Genomic DNA, 26547 nt, shown 5'->3' with positions numbered 1-26547 from the left:
GACAAATAGATCTGTTTTTCCTATCGGCGTAAAGTCAATTTGATTGAATGAGGCAATTAATGGCGCTAATTAATCACCATCCGGGTCAAGCCTAATGAATGTACCATCAACCGCTAGCATCTGATGGCGCCACCTGTACCCACTGATCATGTGATACGGCTCTAGTTCTTCCACTGCAAGCACCATCGATTCTCGTGAGAAACTCTCGCTGATGGCGGACTGTGCCGGTGTGGGGGTAGGGAGGGGGGGGGGCTGACTGTGCCCGAGGGGGAGGGGGCGCGGACTGTGCCAGTGGCTGGGTCTGCCGCGTGGACAGGCGGCAGGCCGTGAACGCCCTCTTTTGTCGTCTGCCATAAGAACGGTTGGGTATGTGGACAATTACAAACATTTCTTTACTCATGTCGGTGAGGTCAGTTGAATCATTCTTTTTGTTGTACAGTTCAATGTAACAAACAGCTATAGGTTATATCTAGCTTTGTTGTATAGTTCAATGTAACAGTTAGTTTTAGGTTATATCTATTTTTTAAATCCATGTATAAGTCAGTTTTAGGTTAATATTTCTAGCTTTCTTTTAAGATCAAGTTATAAGTCAGTTTTAGGTTATATCTATCTTTGTTGTATAGATCAATATATAAGTCAGTTTACGTTTGTTTTACAGAAGAATCTTAAACTCAATTATAAGCCTAATGTATGTTTCTATTAAAGATTAATTTCAAAGCTAAGTGTGTATCTGTGTTGTGAAATTACATCTAAAGTTGTAAGTCAGATTTTTATATTTATAATATATATATATATATTACTGTTGTTAAATAACTGTACGTAAATAGCAAGAAAGTGTTTACATGTTGATGTTGCGTGTTGTATGCTTTATCGGGTTAAACGCGGCTGTATGTGTGAATAAATGCGGGGACATTACTGTTCTAGTCAAGTATGTCTATCATGTAAACTATTCGAACCTTTCACTATAGAGACAAATTTAAAACATTTTCTAAAAATTATTATTAAAAAAAAAACCAGAAAAAAAGTACTACTAAATACTCTTCCGTGTGCTAACGAAACAGTACATTATATTAGAAAACCATAATCGATGTAATCCGGATGATTTTTTTGTGTTGACATGGGCATCTAAATTGTGTCGATTGCATTTTCTAATGAAAGAAACTAATTAAGACTTAATCATACTTAAACAAAGCAAGTAATCGACAAAGTGCTCATATGTTATTAATGAATTTCGGAAGATGAATTGTGTACTTATGTTGTTTATTTCCCAACATTAGTTCATCACTCCCATACGCTTGAGCATTAGTTCATCACTCCCATTCGCTTGAGCATTAGTTCATCACTTCCCAACGGTCGAGCATTAGTTCATCACTCCCATACGCTTGAGCATTAGTTCATCACTTTCATACGGTCGAGAATTAGTTCATCAATTTCATACGGTCGAATATTAGTTCATCACTTTCAGCCTGCAAATGTCGACATGTCAGAATCTAATTAGATTTTTCTTTACTTTAAAAATTAAGACTAAGACACTTAAGTGCTTTGATCACGAGTATATGTAGAGTTCCGTTTTAAAACAAATTAATTTTAGCACAGGATAGGTATAGGAAGAACGTTGTTTTAAAAAAAATAATAATACAGAGTTAACATCTTCTTAAATGGGTTGTTTGTTAGATAATTAAAAAAACGTATGTTGCAAATATTAAAAAAATAGGGGTCACTAAAGTGATTTTATAAATCTATATAAGAAATATTGGCCAATCAGATAGTCACCAAGGGGATTTATTCATTCGATGCTAGATTTGTGTTCATATAATTTTGATTTCTACATATTAGATTCGCGTGAATCACATTTTAAGTAAATCACATCATGTGAAAAACATATTTAACCAAAAACCACGTCTATAAACAAACACATCTGCATAGCACATCTTATTAAAACACATTAGATGTAAACCACATTTCTGTAAATAAACCACATCCCATGTATCTCCCCCCCCCCCCGTGTGTTACATCCCCCGGGGGACCTGACAAACCCACCCGCACATGAAAATCGCTGCAAGCCAAACCCATTAAACAAATGGAGTTTTCTTAATTGCATTTATTTGTGGATATCGTTTAGACATGGTTCGGGTGGCCAGATAAATCTGCATGAAGCTAGCAGTTAAAAAACGTCTTCAAGTTGTGCTTAAGACGTGGGGTGCACCGTTTTACAACACGCGGTGTGGTTTAGGTTTATACAACAATATAGTGTGTTGGTTGCTTATACAACAATATATTGTGTTGGTTGCTTATACAACAATATAGTGTGTTGGTTGCTTATACAACAATATAGTGTGTTGGTTGCTTATACAACAATATAGTGTGTTGGTTGCTTATACAACAATATAGTGTGTTGGTTGCTTATACAACAATATAGTGTGTTGGCTGCTTATATACAATATAGTGTGTTGGTTGCTTATACAACAATGTAGTGTGTGGTTGCTTATACAACAATATAGTGTGTTTGTTGCTTATACAACAATACATTGTGTTGGTTGATTATACGACAATAGATTGTGTTGGTTGCTTATACGACAATATATTGTGTTGGTTGCTTATACAACAGTACATTGTATTGGTTGCTTATACAACAATATAGTGTGTTTGTTGATTATACAACAATATAGTGTGTTGGTTGCTTATACAACAGTACATTGTATTGATTGCTTATACAACAGTATAGTGTGTTTGTTGATTATACAGCAATATAAGGTGTTGGTTGCTTATACAACAATACATTGTGTTGGTTGATTATACGACAATAGATTGTGTTGGTTGCTTATACGACAATATATTGTGTTGGTTGCTTATACAACAGTACATTGTATTGGTTGCTTATACAACAATATAGTGTGTTTGTTGATTATACAACAATATAGTGTGTTGGTTGCTTATACAACAGTACATTGTGTTGGTTGATTATACGACAATAGATTGTGTTGGTTGCTTATACGACAATATATTGTGTTGGTTGCTTATACAACAGTACATTGTATTGGTTGCTTATACAACAATATAGTGTGTTTGTTGATTATACAACAATATAGTGTGTTGGTTGCTTATACAACAGTACATTGTATTGATTGCTTATACAACAGTATAGTGTGTTTGTTGATTATACAGCAATATAAGGTGTTGGTTGCTTATACAACAATACATTGTGTTGGTTGCTTATACAACAATACATTGTGTTGGTTGCTTCTTGCTTCTATTTATTGATTTATGAAAGTATACACCATTGTTATTTGTATCCTTGATACATCAACTTATAAAAACATACTGTATGACAGCTGGTTGCATCAATATTATATGTCTCCTTAATGCATCAACGTATAAAACAATGCCGGGTGTCTACTAGTTGCGTCTACTTATACAACAGCATTGTAAGTCTCTTTGATGTAACTCCTGTTTTAATGGAGCTATTCCTGGCATTAAAAGACACTCTGGTTTAAAAAGTTTTTTTTTACCAACTAGCAGTAAAAATCAGATTAGTGACGACAGCGGTTCGTTGGTTCGGTAGTTAATAGATCACATTTACATTGTTGTTTTGTTGTGAGTGGTGTGTGGATGTGTTGGTGAAGTGAAGTGGCGTGGCGTGGTGTGGTGTGGTTTTGTGGTGCGTGGCGTGTGGTTGTGTGGTTGGTTCATCTGGCAAACACATTAAAATTTAATTTAGATTAGAAGATTTTAAAATCACTTGACATAATTAGTCCAAGTGCTTCTCATATTCAAACAGTAATGAGTAGATGTGCCTTACTGTGATTAGACGTACCACCTCTGCCCAATTTACATTTCGCTCTGTACTTTTTGATGTTCCTTTATAAAGCAGCATCGCCGTTCGTACTTAGACGATTCCTTTTTACTTTCTCGTATATACGAAGTATAGAGAAAGTCTTGTAATCGTGCAAAAAAAAAAATCGAGTTTTTTGCAAATCTCGACGTTTTACATCTCACTGATACGGAAAAACATAATTTTGCAATCTTGTCCGTATGTCTGTGTGTCCGTGTGTGTGTGTGTGTGTGTGTGTGTGTGTGTGTGTGTGTGTCCGTGTGTAAACACGATAACTTGAGTACCGTTACAGCTAGGTTGATGAAATTTCATATACAAGTATTATATCAAAATCGTAGATCCGTATCAACTTTTGAGCGATTTCGGATAACCGGAAGTGGTACTTTTTCTACTTTGAATTTTTCAAAAGCCTATAACTTGAGTACTATTTCAGATAGATAAATGAAATTTTACATGTAAGTAAAAGATCTAATTCTCTACCTTCTGTTAAATTTTGAGTAATTTCCGTTGACCGGAAGTAGTACTTTACGCTACTTCCGATTTCTCAAAAAACTAATGTAAATTTATAAAGTACTAATACTATTGCGCACTATTATACACACCTTTATTAGGCGTTCGCTTGGTGCGCAATTGTTTTTTACTGAGATTCTATTCTATTTTTAAAAGTTTCAGTATTTAAAATGGATTAAAGATCATAACTATATCCCCAGTTACCATCCCCTGTTGTTTTATATAAGAATATTCGAGAAAGTTTAGGGGAGATCACTACCGGTTTATTTAACCAGTCTCGTAAACACTAGTTTCAATTAGACCATAAAGTACTCGTCCCGGAAACCCTCAAGGTATTTGTCTCCAGTCTCCACATCTCCCCTCCCCCCCTATGAATTGTCTCCCCCACCCCATGATTTGTCTCCACTACCCCCCCCCCCCCTGACAGGTTCTCAAATTACAGCTGTAGAACCACTCACTTAACGCGCCCCCAGACAAACTGCACACAACTACTCATTATTCACTAGCATTGATTTTTTCCCCCCACACCTCAAGCATAGAGTCTAGCAGCGTTTGTAAGATACATGTGGGTATCACACAGGTTGTATGTCCAACACTGTTGTAAGATACATGTGGGTATCACACAGGTTGTAGGTCCAGCACTGTTGTAAGATACATGTGGGTATCACACAGGTTTTATGTCCAGCACTGTTGTAAGATACATGTGGGTATCACACAGGTTGTATGTCTAGCACTGTTGTAAGATACATGTGGGTATCACACAGGTTTTATGTCCAGCACTGTTGTAAGATACATGTGGGTATCACACAGGTTGTAGGTCCAGCACTGTTGTAAGATACATGTGGGTATCACACAGGTTGTATGTCCAGCACGGTTGTAAGATACATGTGGGTATCACACAGGTTTTATGTCCAGCACTGTTGTAAGATACATGTGAGTATCACACAGGTTGTAACTTGTAGGTCTAGCACTGTTGTAAGATACATGTGGGTATCACACAGGTTGTATGTCCAGCACTGTTGTAAGATACATGTGGGTATCACACAGGTTTTATGTCCAGCACTGTTGTAAGATACATGTGGGTAACACACAGGTTGTAGGTCTAGCACTGTTGTAAGATACATGTGGGTAACACACAGGTTGTAGGTCTAGCACTGTTGTAAGATACATGTGGGTATCACACAGGTTGTATGTCCAGCACTGTTGTAAGATACATGTGGGTATCACACAGGTTGTATGTCCAGCACGGTTGTAAGATACATGTGGGTATCACACAGGTTTTATGTCCAGCACTGTTGTAAGATACATGTGAGTATCACACAGGTTGTAACTTGTAGGTCTAGCACTGTTGTAAGATACATGTGGGTATCACACAGGTTGTATGTCCAGCACTGTTGTAAGATACATGTGGGTATCACACAGGTTTTATGTCCAGCACTGTTGTAAGATACATGTGGGTAACACACAGGTTGTAGGTCTAGCACTGTTGTAAGATACATGTGGGTATCACACAGGTTGTAGATCCAGCACTGTTGTAAGATACATGTGGGTATCACACAGGTTGTATGTCCAGCACTGTTGTAAGATACATGTGGGTATCACACAGGTTGTAGATCCAGCACTGTTGTAAGATACATGTGGGTATCACACAGGTTGTATGTCCAGCACGGTTGTAAGATACATGTGGGTATCACACAGGTTGTATGTCCAGCACTGTTGTAAGATACATGTGGGTATCACACAGGTTGTAGATCCAGCACTGTTGTAAGATACATGTGGGTATCACACAGGTTGTAGGTCACAGTTGTAACACAACCTGGAGGTTTCGGCTATCCTTGCTCTATCCCAATGTAGCATTATCCTATTTTATACCAATGTAATTTCATATACAACAATGTTGAAGCGTTCCAACCCCAATTTATCAGCTATCCTATCCCTATCAAAATATATCGGTTTTACCATTACTATTCCAATGTACGGCTATCATATCCATATCCAAATATACGGCTATCATATACATATCCAAGTGTACGGCTATCATATACATATCCAAGTTTACGGCTATCATATCCATATCCAAATGTACGGCTATCATATCCATATCCAAATGTACGGCTATCATATACATATCCAAATAAACGGCTTTTATATCCATATCCAAATGTACGGCTATCATATCCATATCCAAATGTAAGGCTATCATATCCATATCCAAATGTACGACTATTATATCCATATCCAAATGTACGGCTATCATATCCATATCCAAATGTACGGCTATCATATCCATATTCAAATGTAAGGCTATCATATCCATATCCAAATGTACGGCTATCATATCCATATCCAAATGTACGGCTATCATATCCATATCCAAATGTACGGCTATTATATCCATATCCAAATGTACGGCTATTATATCCATATCCAAATGTATGGCTATTATATCCTTATCCAAATGTACGGCTATCCTACCACTATCACAAAGTACTGCTATCATATCCCTTTCTGAATGTACGGCTATCATATCCCTGTCTGAATGTACGACTATCCTGCCCCTATGTGTCGGTTATTAAATCCCAATGGTTCAGCTTTCATATCCCATTCTTATCCTCACAAACTATTATTCTTAAATGGTTCAAAACTGTTCGACCACCAGCGATCCGCTCCTTTGAATGTTAGACCAAGGCGTGCTGAATTTATGTTAAATGGCTGCAATCATTTGTGTAAAATGTATTTTATTAGATGAGAGAGGGTCGGGAATGTACCAAGATTTTTGTTTTCAACGGAGACATAGCGACAAAATTTAAGAAACTGCGCTATGATATTTAAACTACAGTTTAGCATTATGCAGTACACAAAAGGGTATGTTACACTCGAATTCGGTTTCCCTTGTTTACTGGAAGCGTTCTCTGAGCCATCTTTTTAAAATGCAGTTGACGTCTTCCCCACCCCAATCCTCCCTTTAAAGCAGGGGTCTCCAAACTTTTCAGTCCGAGGGCCGCATTAACTATCAAATTTCAGTTCGGGGGCCAGTTTCTTCCAGGCATGTCTTTGATTTTTCTGGGCAAAGTTCCTCAGCCATCACCAACAAACGTTTTTTCCGTGGACAAAAATATCTCAGCGGGCCGGATGAGAGGACTTCGCGGGCCGCATCCGGCCCGCGGGCCGTAGTTTGGAGACCCTTGCTTTAAAGCAAAAACAAAGCAAAAAATAAAAAGCAATGGCACACCTATTGTGATAATTAGCGACAACAATACATAAGTCTAGATCTGTTGCCGCATTCCACCTAAAGTAGATTCGCGTAAAAAGTGGATCCGTTTAGATGTTGTACCCCTACCTCAAAAATGGATCCATCCATACTGGTACTCCTCCCACAAAAATGGATTCTCTCTCAACCTTTCGACGCCCCACCCCTTCACACCTCAATGAATAGAACATCCATCTAAACATGTAAAACAAAAAACAGTACATACGTCTAAACATAGGACTACTAGCCAGCGCTAACCTCCATTTAGGATCGACACAATACCTCCGCCAAGAGGCAAAACAAAATTCTTCCGCCTAGAACAAAAACAAAAAACCTCCGCGTAGAACCAAAACAAAAAATCTCCGCCTAGAAATAAAACAAAATTCCTCCGCCTAGAACAAAAACAAAAAACCTCCGCGTAGAACCAAAACAAAAAAAAACCCCGCCTAGAACAACAACAACAAAAAAAAAAACTCCGCGTAGAACCAAAACAAAATACCTCCGCCTCGCAGAGGCGTAGCGACCCTTCCCGGCGCCCGGGGACATACTTTCAATTTGGCGCCCCCTTGGGAGCAAATTTTCGATTTGCATCCCCCCTCGAACTTTTCATTTGCACCCCCCCCCCCCCTCAAACTTTCGATTTGCACCCCCCCCTCGAACTTTTCATTTGCACCCCCCCCCTCAAACTTTCAATTTGGCGCCCCCCCTAAGGTCGGCGCCCGGGGACATATGTCCCCCCCCCGCCCCCCCCCCCTCGCTACGCTACTGCCGCCTCGAGCAAAAAAAAAAACAACCTCCGCCTAGAACCATAACAAATGCTTTCTGTTGTCCCCCAACTATGAGGATAAATTGAACCGGTCAACCCTTCTGGTCTGGCATCTCCACTTTTCTCCTCTTTACAACACGGTCACGTGACCGCATGTTATGTTTCTATTGTTGTCATGTCACGTGCCTTTATCCCAAGTCACGTGGCGGAAGCACAAGAGAAGATGCTGCTGTCTGCCCCACCCCCTACGCCTGTAGATTAAAATCATCTAATCATCCGTGGACCAACACAAGTCATTATTTCTCCGCTAACTTTGAAAGAAATCTCGATTACACCAAGACTATTTTTCTTCGCCTCCGCCCAGCATTCTGTATAAAAACAATGTTAGCCCTCATAGAAGGTCAGGCGATTTTAAGTTTTTGAGTGTGTGTGTGTGTGGGGGGGGGAATGGTAGAGGTCAGTTAATATGACTTTTTCCAACCCACATACACTCCATCTTCCGACCACGTCAGGTTGGAAATAAAATTTAAAATACTTAATAGCTAATTTAATATATTGTTTTCTTTTCGTCTCTTATTGTGGGGCCTAGTTTTCCAGGGGTCGAGTTGTTCAGGAATTAAACCGTTCAGGAGTCGAACCATTCAGGAATTGAACCGTTCAGGGATCGAACCGTTCAAGAATTGAACCGTTCAAGGATCGCACCGTTCATGGATCGAAGCGTTCAGGAATCGAACCGTTTCAAGCCCCCCCCCCCCCTGTCCTCCTGATCGCTATAGCCGGGTGGGTCTTGTTAAAAACACGCCAGTCAACCATTGATCACGCCCACTGGGCCACGTTTACCATGCAAATCCCCTTATAAATTGTAGGCACCACTGCTGTCTATAGGGGAAACAAATTGATTGATTATTGAATGCGGCACATGAATAAATTAAATTACTTAAAATGAATGGGTCTAATAGGCTACCCGGAGATTTATGGCTTTAGATTTATTTTTGAAACACGGAAGATGCGTGGGCAAGGTGGGGGAGAGGGGAGGGGACGAGGGATGGGGATGGGGTAAGGGTAAGGGATGAGAGAAAAAGTTAAAAGCAGTGGTAGGATGTTTCATACGTCTTCTGATTTTTGAGCAAGCAAAAATAAAGGAATATTTGAGTTAACATCTAGGAATAAACTTGAGGATGCTTAATTAATTATGCTTAATTAATAATGAATGTGTGTGTGTGTAGATGTTTGTATGTGTATGTATGTGAGCATGTCTATATGTGTGTATGTTTGCGATTGTGTACAGATGTGTGTATGTGCGTCTGTTGGCGAGTCTAAATGTGTGTGTTGGGGGGGGGGGGGGTGTAGTAGATTCGGGTTTAAAAGACAACCAACAGAACGGCAGCATTGAGCGTGAGGGGTTCAATACGACGGAGAAAATGTTACAGCCGGGATTTGATAGTTTATGACATTACATTTTTGTAATCAATCTACTACGTCACACTGTCCCCCATCTCGCTAATGAGTTGCCAGACAGATATAATGTGCTGTCAAGTGAGATCACGTTTCACGTTATATGATACAGCCACCTTTCACGTACGTGACAAAGGTCGCTTTTCACGGGGCGTGATAGGTTTGTTATCTTGATATCCTTGAGACAATCAAGTAGAAATTGTCAGTGATATTCTCACATTTTATGACGGCATCAAATGGAATCTACACTGTCGAACAACGGACAGTCAGGCAAAAACTTGAAACAAAAACCTCTTTGATCTCAAGCAAAGACAAAACCATACATGCTTGTAGTTAGCCTTAATGATAAGAATCGGAGAAGTCATCTTTCTGTATGGTGAGATATGATGGCCAGGATAGAAAGATGTCTGGTAAGACATGATGGCCAGGATAGAAAGATGTCTGTTTAGACATAATGGCCAAAATTGAGAGACGTTTGTTGAAACGTGATGGCCAGGATTGAGAAATATTTGCTCAACCTTGATGACCATAGACATGATGGCCTTATTGAAAAATATTCACTTAGACATGACAAATTTCGAGACATCGCTTACATACGATGGCCAATATTAAGAGATGTTCGTTTAGGCATAATGGCCAATATTGAGAGATGTTCGCTTAGACATAATGGCCAATATTGAGAGATATTCGCATACACATGATGGCCATGTATTGATTGTGTAAACAAAAATGCCTCCCGTTGCTGAAGAAAATTTATAACTTGTGTTTGGCATTTACTTTTTTGCCCACACCGCCAACTCTTGAAGTTAGCGCTACAAAAACGGCAGGGAAGTCTGAGAAAGCCAAGCCCAACAAAAGCTAGTGCCAAAATATAAAGGTCAGGTGCTTCAATTTTCCTGCTAGAACTGGCACAACATCGTCAGAAATCTGGGAGCTGTTAGAAGAGGTGACACAGGCGGGGTCAAAGGTCGTTTTGGGTACTCGTCAGAAGGATACAGGACAATAGATAGATATTGGCCAAGTTGGACATAGGACACGATATACTGGCCACCAATGGACATTGGCCAACAGACAAAGAATTCTGTCTGTAAATCAAATGACACCCAGACAATAAACAAAAGCTTACACACAAAAATGAAATCTGACACTTCAGATAATTAATTTAGATTATTTTTCTAATATAAAAAGTGTTGAAATTTTGTAACACAAAATGGCTCTTTGATACTTTACCAACTGAACCAGGCCCAGTAGCTAAAATGGTTGGTGAAGGCCTTATACCGAAACAAGAGGAAGAACGGGTCTCTTAATGTCTCTCCGGTTAATAGAATTAATTGGGTTTTAAGGCAAGAGGGAAATTGGGTTTTTTTTTAGGAGGAGGGTTTAAAAGCTAGCAGAAAATTGAAATTGCAACAAAAGAGAATTGGCCAGTGATTGATGGCCAGTGATTGATGTGAGAAATATGGCCAGTGGATTGAACAAAGGCCAGTTTTTGTGGTGCAGCGAGGTCGCGGTGACATTCTGGGTATAAAAATAAAATTCTCGAGTTAAGGGAAGCAGGTTTTAAAATTGAGGGGAGGAAAATACACCGGGATTTCTTTTTTAAATTTCCGGCAGATTTTGTTCACTTTGTTTGCCTTCTAAAGAGCCGGTATTTCTAATACAAATGCCGGCAGTCTCAATATACTGGCCGGAAGTCTAAATACAACTGTCAGTATTCAGAATAGACTTTCCGGCAGTCTCAATTCGCTGGCCGGAAGTCTCACACTACTTTCCGACAACCCTAGTACACTCTTCGTCAGTTTTATGACAAATGACGGCAGTCAAAATATATTTGTTATATTGCTTTAGTCAAAACCTTAATACGCCTCTCCAGAATATACATAGCTCCATGACAAGTACAAACTATAGAGCCCGTCTATCGACTACATCAAATGCTAACCAAAGCCTGCATTGTGGGATGGCTTGGTCGACTAGTAGATCGTTTTATTCTAGTCCCTAGTCCACCCAGCTCTTATGGGTACCTAACTTAAGTTGGGGAAGGTAAAGACGGTTGGGCATAGTACTAACTACACCATCCCTACATGTGACGAAATCAAGAAACATATGAACTCTACTTCATCTGCCATATGGATCGCTAGGTCTCAAGAGGGATCTTTACTTTAAAAAAAAATGTAAAGCCGACATTGAATATAAAATATAATTCCCATCATCAGCCCACATCAACTGCAACCATAATTTCCATTAATGGCATACTTCAAGTACAAACCATAATTTCCATCAATGGTATACTTTAAGTACAAACCATAATTTCCATCAATGGTATACTTTAAGTACAAACCATAATTTCCATCAATGGTATACTTTAAGTACAAACCATAATTTCCATCAATGGTATACTTTAAGTAAAAACCATAATTTCTATCAATGGCATACTTTAAGTACAAACCATAATTTCTATCATTGGCATACGTTAAGTACAAACCATAATTTCTATCAATGGCAAACTTCAAGTACAAACCATAATTTCCATCAATGGCAAACTTCAAGTACAAACCATAATTTCCATCAATGGCAAACTTCAAGTACAAACCATAATTTCCATCAATGGCAAACTTCAAGTACAAACCATAATTTCCATCAATGGCAAACTTCAAGTACAAACCAAAATTTCCATCAATGGCAAACTTCAAGTACAAACCAAAATTTCCATCAATGGCATACTTTAAGTACAAACCATAATTTCCATCAATGGCATACGTTAAGTACAAACCATAATTGCAGTGTCTAATTAGACCGCATCGTTCTGCTCACCAAGACCTCATTCTCTCAAATTATTTCCAGTCACCATAAGTCTTTTACCGTGCTTACAGCCGGCAAGAACAAGCGGCAAGATTGCCGTCATCAACATGTAGCCTAAGGTGACGCGTATGGCAGATTAAAGATCGTCCAGGTCATCCACGTTACGAAATTAGGTCCCGTAATTACGGGACGAGATAAAGGACCTTTAGACCTCTTCACTGTCACAGTCAAGGGGAGAGCAGCGCCATTAGAAAGACGTGATTATCTCCCCTCGTTCCCTGTTTAGCCCCTTTGGCGATGCATGTCCAATTATAGAGTTTGTTTTTTTTACTCAGGCCATCCCCGGTACTTTTTCTTTTTAAACTTTCTCTTCAAGCTGTCATTCAATTACGTTTTTTGCGACACATATTGTGTTGTTTAATGATTTTAATTTTAAAAAATCAATGTAAAAAACGGAATTCGAGGGTCGATAGAAAATTCCGGGATGGGATCTAAGGAAATGAATACGTCAACATTTTTAACCAATTATTTCTGCACAATTTCCAAAGTCTATACGCATACACTCGCCATTTCTTTGCATATGTAGGCCTATATTTACTCATATTCGCAGTTCGTTTGAATGATAATATATATCTATAATAGCCTATATATATTTATTAATTTATTAGTAGATTGTCTCGCTAAATTTTAAATTAAACTTTTTCCTAATTTAGAAATTAAGCGATATAATTACAAAGTATATCCATCGTTAGAAAAAAACCCAAACAAAAGTAGGCTCTAACTTATTTTGGAACTGTTGTAGTCGAATTGTACAAAACCACTTGCCTATCAAGTTGCCAGAAAAAAATTCAATTTTTTTTTGGACGGAATTTGGGGCCCCCTAAAAGGTCAGCTGCCACCACGTATGGAACCTGAGAGGGCCCCACACCAGCTGTACATACACATAACCATCGTTGTAAACGTTAGGTACCAGTTTCGTAAACATATAAAACCATCGCCATTGTCCTTATTTCGTCGTTTGCATCCTTATGCTATATAATATACACATTGTTCAAATATGTGGTTTGCAGTTTTGTGAAATAAAAAATATCTCACACATCTCCTTATATCTGTGTACCAAAAATTTTTGGCACGAATTTAGAATCTACGCATTCAATCATATTTTTTTAAAAATAAATAGATTGAATTTAAATTCGATTGCTTTTAAGATTGATTGCATTCATCTTTTTGAATGAAGCTGAACTTGAGAAGACACATTTTTAAAAAATGAATAATTGGAAAAATTTCCAAACACATTGAACCTCGTAACCCTACCAAAATAACACGAGTCTATTTTTAGCCACACGTTGTGTTGGGAGGTGACGTAGTGGCCAGATAAAACTCCGAGTTGACGGTTTGTGTAGACAAAAATGTTTCAAAGTGTTTGTTTGAATTTTTTGTTGAGCCGGCGAGGAAGGGGATGGGGTGTCTGCGCGTGGCTTCTGCGCGTGGACACATGCTCACTTCCGTCTTCAGTTTACTCTCGACACCAAGAACATGCAAAACGTGTTTTCCCACACACCGTGAGTGTTAACAACGAATTTTTTAAAAAATAGTATCATTGTAATGTTGCACTGCATATAAAGAAAATACCTGTCTAGATTATTTCTGTATTCAACAGATGAAATGTTATCGATGATGCTATTTGATTATATCAATATAAATTAATTAGTTTTAATTATTAATTATTAATTTATAAGATATTTTAATATAATATAATTATTCTTTTGTTATATCAGGAGAAAGCACTGTTTTAGAAAAATATCTAGGGATAGGAAACTTCGGGGAGGGGGGATATGGCAAGTTGTTGTAGGTAATTCGGTAATGGCTGATGCTTAATGTAGGCAATTTACTATATATATATATATATATATATATATATATATATATATATATATATATATATATATATATATATATATAAATATGACTGAACTAGTTATAAAAAAGATCTTCATTATAAATTGATGAGTGAAATTAAAAAGAAATTTCAACAAAGTCAAAAGCGAAGTCATGTAACCGGAACTCGTCGTGTAAGGGGAGGCAACTTTGAAAAAAAACTCAACAGAGAAACTTGACCAGAGAGAAAAGGTTAATTCCGTCCCGGGGGAGGGGCTGGGTGATGGTAAAAAATTTGTTAACGTCAGCCCAAGTCGGAGTCAAGCGATTTTTTTTCTGTGGAGAGGCTCTCTCGCCAGAACTCTGCGATAGCATCACGTCACCGGAAGTGGTGTAAAACGCCTTTAAGACGGACGGATCAGCCGTGTTTTACATGCCCGTAAACTGGCCATAATGTCCGACTAAATGACACTCAGAGTGTGGTACAAGTCGGATTTAGGCCACACAAAGTTAGTTTCTCTGGCCACTTCCTGACTATTCACGAATTTACTTACAAATGACAATTTTCTGGCCATGCAAATTCACTTTTGTGGCTGTTTTCAGTGGCCAATTACACATTTCTTTTTAATTTTTTTTAAACCTAGCGATTCAAAACTTAAAATTAATGAACTAGTTAGCTGTTTTTTTTTTGTTTTTTTTTTTTTCAGTGGGTAGAGTACCTCAATAAAAACCTATGGGTAACGTTATAGATCTATATCAATAACTATTTTATCTATAATCTTCAATTCTTTTGTGTTAAATTCTACACAAATAGAAAATGTTTTTCAAGAAAAAATTTTAGCTTGAATCTACCAATAGTTCTATTTCTAAATATGTTGCTTAGCCTATTTTTGCAAATTACAATTTTATCCCCCCACAAATATAAAAAGTGTTATTTTCTAGCTTTCTTTGTATGCTGTATAATTATAGCACACTCAGAAAACAAGTAAATTAAAAAGTCTAGTGACATTTAAGCGCAATTTCCTTATGTTATCTAAAAATAGCTATGTCGTAGCGTAAATCAAGAGCAGGGTTAGTAAAACCATTGGTTAAAATACATGTTTTATTTACAATAGAGTTACATGACTAAAAACCATTGCACGCCTAGCTACTGAACGTGATGACGCAGCCATTGAACGTGATGGCGCAGCTATTGAACGTGATGACGCGTGTGGTGTGTTTGGATAAAAATGCCTAATAATTCGGTCCAAATTTTAATTAATTCAAAAAAATTTTTGTGACCAAACGAAAGGATATTTTTGAAAACTTTCTTCGGCAATAATGTTCTAAATTATGGCAGGAATCGATTAGTACATGTTTCAAGTCGCTAATTGGTCTGGTTGCCGAGATATGGGCCAAAAACTGCATTTTTTCGAGTTTTTTTGGTCTTACCGGGAAATCCATGAAATAAACCCGGAATTTTTATGGCCTATGTTCATCCTCGTAACTTGCTTAACATATTTGCTTTTGGAACTAGTCCTCGATATTGCTTCGTTGAGGAGGAGATACGACTTAAAGCTGCGGACACACATTCATACATTCATCCATCCATCCATTCATCCATCCAGAAATGACGGGTTAATAAACGCAATTCTCCAGAATGGAAATTGCGCTAAAAACTAGTAACCATCTTAACCCGTCGCACACTAAACACACGTCCATAAACAGCTAAACTTTATTTTCTTAACCACTGGTGCATCATGGGAATATTTATTATTTATTGTATTCATTTCCCACGGTCAACATCCCCCTCTCTCTCCCCCCCCCCCCCCCCCCCAACATCCAGTTTTATTTCATACCAGTTTTATATCGTCCGTACTTTTCTCAACCGGGTCGACACACTGGTCCTAGGTTATGGTCCGGAAACCGTTTGGTTATTTCTAGAACTGGACTGAAACGGCTGCAAGTTTGTTGCCCGGATGTATTACAAGCCGTTCTTTATGTGCGCACTAATCTAGACTTATTACTTATAAGGAATATGGGATCTAATAATAGACTCCCCGGTCGGTACGATTGGATGGAAGTTTACCGGAAGTGACGAGACTCCAAGGAAATGGAGCATGTACGAAAAATGTTTGCATATGATGAATGATGGGACCGTGAACTAGGGCCAGACTAAGATGGCGACCAATTTCTTCCCCCTTTATTTTCTCGTGATATTGACTTGGATTACTAAAAAAATGAATCTCGTTTGCTCAATCTCATCTGTCGTCTGCTGGCCTTTGAGTGACCAGAGGAGTCAACGGGGTATTGTTGACGGTTATAGAAAAAAACGGTACGCGTAAAGAAATAGAGACTTTAAAAAAATTGTCTGCGAAAAAAGTGACTCTAAGGGCGACAGTAGTGATGGATTGATAGCTAGGAGACAGATGAAAACAATGGGAAAATATTTCAGACTGACAAAACAAAGCGAAATAATGTTTTGACTGACAAAACAAAGCAAAAGATATTTTAGACTGACAAAACAAAGCGAAAGATATTTCAGAGTCTGAGAAAAGAATTGGGAAAATATTTAGACTGATAAAGAAATGAAAAGATATTTTAGACAGGCAAATAAATGGAAAGTTATTTCTATTTCAGGAAAAACAAACGGAAAAATATTTCAGACAAAACAAATGGAAAAATATTTTAGACAAAACAAACGGAAAAATATTTCAGACAAAAGAAACGGAAAAATATTTCAGACAAAAGAAACGGAAAAATATTTCAGACAAAAGAAACGGAAAAATATTTCAGACAAAACAAACGGAAAAATATTTCAGACAAAAGAAACGGAAAAATATATTAGACAAAAGAAACGGAAAAAATTGTCATATAGACAAAAGTAACGGAAAAATATTTCAAACATACAAAAGAAACGGAAAGCCATTTCAGAGATAAAAGTAACGGAAAGATTTTTCAGAGACAAAAGTAACAGACAGATATTTCAAAGACAAAAGAAACGGAAAGATATTTCATGCAAAGACGAAAGAAACGGAAAGACAAATTCAGAGACAAAAGAAACGGAAAGATATTTCAAACATACAAAAAAGAAAAGGGAAAATATTTCAAAGGGACATAAGAAACGAAAAACTATTTCAGAAAAAAGAAATGAAAAAAATAGTTCCGACAAAAGAAACAGAACGTTATTTCGGATTTAGACTAGTTTCTGTTGAGTTGTCTGTCAGAAAATCTTCAGTTAAAAGCTTTTTAACTTCAGAACTCTCTGGGGCCTTTGTCTCCTAGTGTCCATTTACAACAGCTCCCACTTCAGTTTTTCTTTAGTCCCTCTCTGCCTCCCCCCCCCCCCCCCCCACCCGGTCTCCCCTTCACAGTCCGTCTTCAGTTTTGGTTGCTATTTCGTGTCTCACACTCTTGTTAATCTTCCACTGCTTTAGATTCAGTACTTGTTTTTTTTTTAGTCTATTCTTCCTGTAATTTTCCATCTTTAACTATGTTAATTTGGTCGCTATCTCTTGCGGGTACCGTAAACACCCTCAATTTTAGACGTTCACACGACGAACTGTGGTAAATTTGCTTTTGTTTCCTCATCCAGGAGTTACAACAACAAAAATTGTATCTTTGCTCTGCTCGAGTCGCCCTAGGTCGCCTTACAAACGTCATCACTTCCTGGGTGGCGTGACATCACGACTCAAAATTCTAAACTTGGAAAAAAAGTTTATGAATCAAAGTTCTTCAACACTCAACTATTTCAAAGAGTCCCCCCTTGCCTTCTCTCCCCTAGTTATTTTATTTTTGTCTCACATCTAAATATGATGCTAGCACGCAAGTTTCACAACTCCCAGTTATCTAAGTTCAAGGTAGTGTTTATGTCTTCTTGGGTAGCTCGCATCTCGCGTTCGCATCATCTCTTCTTGCATATCTCGCGTATTCTTATGTAGCTCGTATCTCATATCTAGAACAAAAGCACTAGTATATTTTAAATCGAAGTGTCTACTCGGAAGAAGAATTTTCTCCCCAACGTCTCCACTTAGTCGGCAAAAGATAGCTCTGCGCATGCGCAGTGACCTATGGCTAGGGTTACGGCTAGAATGAGGGTTAGGGGTAGGGTTAGGGATAGGGTTAGGGTTAGGGATAGGGATAGGGATAGGGATAGGGATAGGGTTAGGGTTAGGGATAGGATTAGTGATAGGGTTAAGGATAGGATTAGGGTTGGTGTTAGGGTTCTGCGGTTGTAAACACACGCATGCGCAGTACCATCGAAAACATCGCCGCTAAGGCAAGTCGTAGTTTCTCTCCATTGCGCATGCGTATCGCATGCGTATCTTATTCCGGCTAGAATCAGCCATTTTAAATTGTATTGGCGATGTGTATTTTCCTTTTAAGTTGGTGATGGAACTTTAAAATAAATAAAATTTTCTCTGCTTCTTCGTTTCTTCTTCTTCGTTCTTAATTATTAGTGTTGAAGGGGATCGAGATTTATCTGCCAGTGGGTTTGAACTCGAGACTTTGTTCGAATTTATCAACCATGAGCTTTTTGCCGACTCGGCCACGCCGCCAACACAATTAAGCGTTACGTGTCAAATGGTTATGCGCCATTGAGGCCATTGACTCCGATTTAAGCCTGCTTTTCTTTTTCGATTTGCTTCCATAGCCTAGAAGAGTGGCTGTCCCCAGCTAACGAGCCTCATCTGCCCGAGGGTTCGAACTCGAGACTTTTCGGTTTAGCAACCATGAGCTGTACCGACTCGACCGCGCCGACCCTCATTTTCTTTGCATTGACGAAAGTTTTAAAATAATTTGAACACATATTCTCTAACAACACCAACCTACTTACCTTCTAAAATACGACAACAGAGTATTTAACAGCAGTTACTTTGTCAGAATGTAGTTTCCAGTTGGTGTTTTATTAGCGATTTCATTTAAACTTTGGCAATTCATGAATGTCAATTATTTTATTTTATTAAATGACTAATTAGTTTATAAAAAAATTAACTAAACTATTTGGAATTGAAGGCGAGATAACAAGATTAAGAACTGGTGATCGCTTGATCGGCTTACTGTCGTCTTTGAACTGTCACAGACGGTTGCTTTCACACCAAAGAAAGGCCAAGGTCGTTGAGAAAGGGCAGATAATCGTCTTTCAAAGATCTCGAGCTACTGATCGTGTTTTAAAGCAAATATTTTTAAATAATGGATCCCTAAAAAGTAGAAAATAAAACAACTTCTCTAAAACAACAACCTTTTAACTGCACTGAGAATAAGAAAATAAATGCGAGTTCCTTTCTTTAATAAAAACATTCCTTGTGTATTTTAAACGTGAAGCATTTAACCAAAACATGACTTGCTGAAGTAAATATATGAATTGAATACAGCTTCTTAAAATACGGAAGAATGTTTGAACTAAATATGGGTTGTGTGGGGAAGCTTCTTGTAATAGTTATGGGTTGTTAGGGAAGTAAATACATTAATAATGGAAGTAAAATGGACAAATAACATGTAGTTGTAGAAAATATTTGGGCTCATTTGTAGATTGTTTTCGTGCAGCGAATACGATTTTTTGTAGTATTTAAATAATTTTGTTTTTTTTATTAGATGTTATTGTACCGATTCTTTGTTTTTACAGTAAATATTTGAACTAATTTAGTGTTGCTTTCAGATGGTATTGTACAGATTATTTGTTTTTAAAGTAATTATTTGAACTAATTATGTGTTTCCATTACATATAATTGTACCGATTATTTGTTTTTACAGTAAATATTTGAACTAATGGTGTGTTACCATTACATATTATTGTACTGATAATTAGTTGTTACAGTAAGTTGTAGTGGCGAAATCTTCAACAGATACTAATTCTAGATTGTAATGAAATTAGATGTACCAATATAAGCCCCTGATTTACTGACGTTCCCTGTGCTATATAACTGTAACTGAAAAAGGAGGGAGCGAGATTTGGAGTAATTCCACAATATCCCCTGGTCATTAAGGCTAATCAGATGGCCAAGTTATTAACTCTTCAGTGCCGCTCCTTCATGGCCCCAGGGCTACACAAACCTGGCCTAGGATGGGGTCGGGCCATCATGGCCCTCGCTCTTACTTTTTGTCAACCCTAATCTTCGTAGTAGTGGGGAGGGGGAGGGATGGACAGAGTTATTGATTGATGAATTGGTTCCAGATCTAAGGATGAACTGACTTTTTAGAGGAAGAAAATACAACAGAGTGGAAATAGACAATGGCTATTTTAATAAATAAATGACGTGTCAATAGAAATAAATGGGGTAGTAGACAATAGAGGTGGAAATAGACAAAAGAGCTGGTAATATAACAAAAGAATTGGCGAAAGTTTTTTTTTCATGCAGATTTGTTGATTTATGTTTCTTGCTTTCTAAACGTACATTTTAAGAAAAATCGTTTTAATATGCGTTTAAAACAAATAAAATAAATAAATAAACGCGCTATTTACACCTTGTTCTTAAAATATTTTTCATAACTTTTCGCTCAAGTCGACTATTGTATTAGTCCAGTTTAAGGTTTGAACGTTAGTTTTCATAATTATTAAAGTTTATTTTTACTTTCTCGTATTCGAAGTAGGCCCTATAGAGGAATTTTTGTAAACATGAAAAAAAATGTCCTTGTATCTGTTTTGAATCAAATTTGTAGTTCTCTATCAACTTTGCATCGATTTCCGGTAGCTGGAAGAAAATATCCTACTTACTCTACTTTCGGTTTCTCAAAAGCCAATGCCTTGATCACCGTTTAAATTAAGTGGAAGAAATTGCACATGTAAGTATTACATTGTATGTGCAGGTAGGATGTCAGTCACATTTCAAACGATTTTCGGTAACCAAAAGTATTATTTTACACTATTTTCGTGGGAAGACGATAACTTAAGTGCAGTTTAATTTGGGTTAAAGAAATGTCATAAAAAAAGTATAAGATCCTATGCTAGACTAAGCTTCAATTTTTGAGTGACCCTCCGATATCCGGAAGTGGTTTTTCTCCATTTCTGGTTTCTAAAATACCGATAACACGAGCACCGTTTCAGATAGGTTGACGAAATGTCATACATAGCTATAAGATCTTATTCACTAGTCTCTATACAAGTTTGAATGATTTTGGGTTACAGAAAGTAGTACTTTACGCTATTTCCGATTTTTCAAAAAAAAAAAAGAATTTATTTATCTTGTTTTCATTTTCATTGTCTATCGTCCGTCATTTGCGGAAACGTCGACCAAAATTCCAACCACTTCTACTGGACCGATTTCTTTCAAAGTTTTCACATAGTTCAAGACTCAATGACAATGCACTGTGACATAAAACACGACTTAATTAGACATTCAATTAAATCATTAAAAGTTAAACAATGTTTCATTTACAAACAATGTTTCTTCCAGACTTTTTTCTCCGGGGTGGGGGGGGGGGGGGGCAATTGCAGCGAAATAATTTAACTCTACCCCCTCGATGAGATGCCTGGAAGAAACTCTCTACTTTAAGTGGAATAACAAGTATTTCCCGCAAATGCCACGATCGTGTAGTTAGAATCTTGGCAACTTAAACTATTTACTCACACCAAATCTCCCAAATACCCAGTGAACTCGAAGCACTTAAAACTACTTTTAGTACAAACAAATTCATCTGGGGATTATCTTTTTCTATCCCGATAAAACTTTTGTCCGAATGAAACTAGATCTATGCTTCCTTTTGTCCGAATAAAACTAGATCTATGCTGCCTTTGACCAAATAAAACTAAATCTTTACTGGCTTTTGTCCGGATAAAACTAGATCTATGCTGGCTTTTGTCCGAATAAAACTAGATCTATGCTGCCTTTGTCCAAATAAAACTAAATCTATACTGGCTTTTGTCCGAATAAAACTAGATCTATGCTGGCTTTTGTCCGAATAAAACTAGATATATGATGCCCTTTGTCCGAATAAAACTAGATCTATGCTGCCTTAGAAAATCGTGTTATTTCGGCCACGAACATCTCGTTCACATGTCATTCTCTCGCCACTCGCAGATTTCGGTAAACCAGCACTTCTCCCACACGTCGCCGTACACCGGAAAATGGAATAAGTGCCCATTGTACAAGGAGCATATGTACAATAAATTCTATTACGTTTGACATCGCCTTCTCCCGGGGGTGGGGGTAGGGGAGGAGGGGATTTTTCACGTGACCTTAAGGACACTCGAAATTTTTTTACATCGACAAGAAAATCTGAGTGCGTTTTTCGTCCAAGGTTACCGAGGAGGATATACATTTCTGTCTTACATATACATAGTTAATTTTTTGTTATCATTCACACACACACACACACATACACACACATACACACACACACACACATGTCTATATATATGTATATGTATGTGTGATATATATATATATGTATATGTATATATATATATATATATATATATATATATATATATATATATATATATATATATATATATATATATGTATGTGTGTGTTTATTGACAAATAAACAGTGTGTTCGTTTTAATCGTTTTATAGTTGTAAATATACCAGCAGCTCTCTAATATGTGTGAAAAGCAAGACGTACGTTGTGTAGCTGTATTTACACCTCGCTTACGTTTTTCTTTAAGGTACGGAGTGGTCTAACGATAGAGAGCGAGACTGCTAACTCGTAAGTCTCACGTTCGAATCCGGGTTCAAATCCCATATACCGTTAGGTTTGGAAGGGAGAACTTTACCTTACATTATGTTTCTGGGAACACATTGCCTTTTGCCTGCGCAAATCTTTTATACAATGATACCCACAAAATTACTAACAAAATAACTGGTTCGGTTATTTGTAAACTTAATAGTGGAGCAATTTTATTTTGAAATTTGTTTTTAATTCTTCTCTAAACAATGCTTCTCTTTTACCTCGGCATTTTTGTGTTTCCGTTTTTAGGATAAATCTCCCTACGATGTTTCATAGTTCCTCTCCTTAGTTCCCTCACTGTTCCCTCACTGTTCCCGACGCTAAGGACACGACAAAGATCAATCCCGGCATAATGCCAGACTGATTGAGATCTCCAATATTTCTTAGTTCGATCTCCTCACGAATAGCCCAGAAGGGGAGGTAATGGGGGCCAGGGACCTTTTATATGATTGCTTTGTGTGGCTTTATGGTCGTAATTTCATCTTCTTTTAATCAAGTCTCGTCCAATTTATTTGTCTGAACCGTATAGAGAAAATATTAATCTTGCATGGAACTAATCATTAAGCAAATAATCATAAATTCAAATTAGAAAAATATATAATTAGTTGTGCGTCGAACTAATCATTATGTAAATAGGCCTACTCATAAATTCCAATTAGAAAAATATAAAATTTAGTACATCGTAAATAATTTATAATTCAAAATTGTAGAGAAAACGTGTCGCCATCTTACAAAGATTTTGGTTTATGGATTATTCCACTACGGTTAGTTTCAGTTTTCATATAATATCCGCGAAGAATTTGTCTCGGTTTTCGCCGGTTGCATCGTATTTGATATCCGGGATAATAAAATCTAGCTAGGTGGTGTCAATAAGATCCGAAACAACCGACGAAAACCGAGACACATTCTTTGCTGAAAGTTCTATGTAAACTCTAATCACACAAGTTCAGCAGATAGTATTTGAACACATTTCTTCAAATGAGAGGGAACTGATCAAAGATAAGGCTTCTTCTTTAGCAAGTTTTCTCCAAGTGGATTTAGATGCTAATGTATAAAGAGAAAACTCACCCAGAAAACACGGTACCATGTCAATGTTTGCAATTTGTTTATTGTCATGCTTCACTTAAAGCAATTCTAAACGGCGAAACAAGATCGTGAGTACCGGTATTTGCTAAAACTAAATTAGTTATCGATCTAGCAAAAAAAAAAAGCGAATCTGAAATAAAAACATGCCTATCAAATAGATGAGGGACGAATGACCGTACTGGTCTGTCCCTTGGTATTTATTGACCAATCAAAATAGCATAAAGGCAGATGCAATCTGTATCCGGTCGATAGACAGACGACACCCTGACCCACCAGGTACATTACGTCACACGATTTGTGACCTTGGCTGACACTAGAAACGGATGAGCGCCATCCCATAATTTTAAGAAAACCTCCAACTCTTTGAAGTCGCAGGTCAGGCGTTGATCGATACAACTTGTTACAGTACAGATGTCAGTTACATAATGTCATAGTCAGGCGTTGATCGATACAACTTGTTACAGTACACATGTCAGTTACATAATGTCATAGTCAGGCGTTGATCGATACAACTTGTTACAGTACAGATGTCAGTTACATAATGTCATAGTCAGGCGTTGATCGATACAACTTGTTACAGTACAGATGTCAGTTACATAATGTCATAGTCAGGCGTTGATCGATACAACTTGTTACAGTACAGATGTCAGTTACATAATGTCATATTCAGGCTCTAGAATCAGAGGATTTGTTTTCAAGATGTTTGTGTATAAAGAATAGCTCAGTGTATAGAAACCTACGCTAAACAGTTGACATAAGACCCTGGGTGTTATAAAGTCATCATGAGGTGGATGACTGATGACGTTGATGACTGCAGTGAGGTGATATATTCAGATGACAATTTAGAACAAAATGGACTATATCCGCCTTAACGATCCAAACACATAATGTTAACACAAGTTCAATTTAGAGGACAATAATAATATAGAAAACAATAGTTCTGCGCAGTGGCGTAGCGAGGTCGGGTGTTACCCCGTGCGGCACTTAATGGTGTCACCCCCCCCCCCCTAGGGGTAGCGACCCTTCCCGGGGACAAACTTTCAAATTTTCGATTTGCACCCCCCTCCCCTCAAACTTTTGATTTGCACCCCCCCCCTTAAGTTTTTCTCTATATATTTTCCTTGGTGTCACCCCCCTAAATGGTGTCACCAGGTGCGGACCGCACCCCCCCCACCCCCGCCCCCCCCCCCACCCACCCTCGCTACGCCTCTGGTTCTGCGTTTACCTATTCATACATTAAATCAATGTAATTAATTGATTCATTTATTCAATTCAATTTATTCAATGACGGTAACAATAGAAGGCACAGAGGCCTTTAACCTGTGCGACCATGCAACTCTAAGACAAGAACATTAATTCTTAACTGTTCAAACTCGTATCTAGTTAGAGAACTTAGAATCAAACAACTTAGAAATATTCATATAACAGCAACTATGTCCTATCTAAGCTACAATAATATTATAGTATGAAGACACCTACAATTAAAATTAAACGATATTTTATCCAGTTCTCTACCCCAAGCTAATCCTAGTTCTAACACTGAGATTGTGACCAACGATTAACGAAAACAAAAACAACAGAGACCAGTTCAAGATTTTTGTTAAGCTATCACCAGCGACCATCTCGCACGCTGAAGACACAAACAATATGCCTGTAAAATTACTAGACGATCCTGCGCACCGTATCTCATGCACGTCATCGCTATAATGACAAACGGAAATTCCCGATAACAGATGTCAAGGGATAAATTTTTTTGTTCTTAAAATAAATTAGTTGAGCCTGGATAAAATGCATTACGTGTGTTTCTGTGTAGTGGTTTTAATTTGAGCGCCATTTTTTATGGCTCCTAAACCAAACGACAAATTTGAGCGTGTTTACACAAACAGAAGAAAATGTCCATGCCAACGGTGATATACAGCGGGTATAAAGCGGGTCGAGGGTAGAAGTGGGTCCCGGGTTGCAGTGGGTCCCGGGTTGCAGTGGGTCCCGGTTTGCAGTGGGTCCCAGGTTGCAGTGGGTCCCTGGTTGCAGTGGGTCCCGGGTTGTAGTGGGTCACGGGTTGCAGTGGGTCCTGGGTTGCAGTGGGTCCGGGGTTGAAGTGGGTCTCGGGTTACAGTGGGTCCGGGGTTGTAGTGGGTCCGGGGTTGAAGTGGGTCTCGGGTTACAGTGGGTCCTGGGTTGTAGTGGGTCCCGGGTTGCAGTGGGTCCCTGGTTGCAGTGGGTCCGGGGTTGTAGTGGGTCCCGGGTTGCAGTGGGTCCTGGGTTACAGTGGGTCCTGGGTTGTAGTGGGTCCTGGGTTGCAGTGGGTCCGGGGTTGTAGTG

At 38.1% G+C, this 26547-nt stretch overlaps 1 protein-coding gene across 2 annotated transcripts in view; it reads left to right on the top strand.

Moving 5' to 3' along the window:
- The first annotated feature begins 326 nt into the window (after positions 1 to 326).
- Positions 327 to 26547, top strand: part of LOC131938472 (uncharacterized) — a 35745-nt gene continuing 9524 nt past the window's right edge. Inside the window, exon 1 of one of the 2 annotated variants that reach the window (XM_059296525.1) lies at positions 327 to 409. The gene's annotated coding sequence lies outside the window, so the exon portion shown is untranslated. The remainder of the gene's footprint in view (positions 410 to 26547) is intronic. The other variant, XM_059296526.1, reaches the window with a different exon arrangement.

This window comes from Physella acuta, unplaced genomic scaffold, assembly GCF_028476545.2.
Source record: "Physella acuta isolate Inbredline_101_S28 unplaced genomic scaffold, ASM2847654v3 ptg000245l, whole genome shotgun sequence".
Taxonomy (NCBI): domain Eukaryota; kingdom Metazoa; phylum Mollusca; class Gastropoda; family Physidae; genus Physella; species Physella acuta.
This window is presented reverse-complemented; position numbering and strand designations above follow the sequence as displayed.